Here is a 726-nt window from a genome sequence, read left to right on the forward strand (position 1 = left end):
GCCATACACCAGGCGGAGAAGACAGACCATTTAAGGGCATAGAGCTGCCTTGTAGAGGGTGCTCTAGCCTGAGATACTGTGTTTAGCACGCTCTCGGGGAGGTCCGCAGGCTCCCATGGCTGGGGGTGCCATATCATTCTGTTCGCCTGAGAGAGGAGGTCTCGTCTCAGGGGGATGGGCCACGGGGCTGCTAAGAGCAGCTGAGACAGCTCTGCGATCCAATGTTTGTTCCTCCAGAGCGGGGCCACCAACATAACCTTGTGTTTCTGTTCCCTGATTCGCCTGATTACCTGTGGGATCCCCTACACTGCGGGGACCCAACGCTCGTGATAAGCAGAAGAGGAATGTTGCTCTCTTTTTGAAAATGTTTTATTTTTCTCACTATAACAGCGATAGGTTGTGCGGGTGCTAACTGAACGGGCCCGGGGTTCACAACAATATTCACCACAAACACATTGCCATCGGCACCCGGAAGTAAATGGGGTGCTTGGAGGCACAAAAGAGGCTGCTTGGGGGGGTGGTCCGGCGATGGTGAGACTTTGCCCCTCCTCTTCCTGTCCCGCGGATCAGGTTGACGCCTGAGGCACCGGGTCCAGCACTACCTTGGGTCGGGGTCCTTGGCGCTTAGGGAATGGGTAGCGTCTAGCCGAGCGGGAGAGATGCCGGGGCTCAGGCTTAGAGACCGGCGGTGCAGCTGATGAGGCGGGCTTCACGGGCTGCTGAGTC

The sequence above is a fragment of the Sinocyclocheilus rhinocerous genome, unplaced genomic scaffold, assembly GCF_001515625.1.
Source record: "Sinocyclocheilus rhinocerous isolate Xijiao unplaced genomic scaffold, SAMN03320098_v1.1 scaffold593, whole genome shotgun sequence".
Classification (NCBI taxonomy): Eukaryota; Metazoa; Chordata; class Actinopteri; order Cypriniformes; family Cyprinidae; genus Sinocyclocheilus; species Sinocyclocheilus rhinocerous.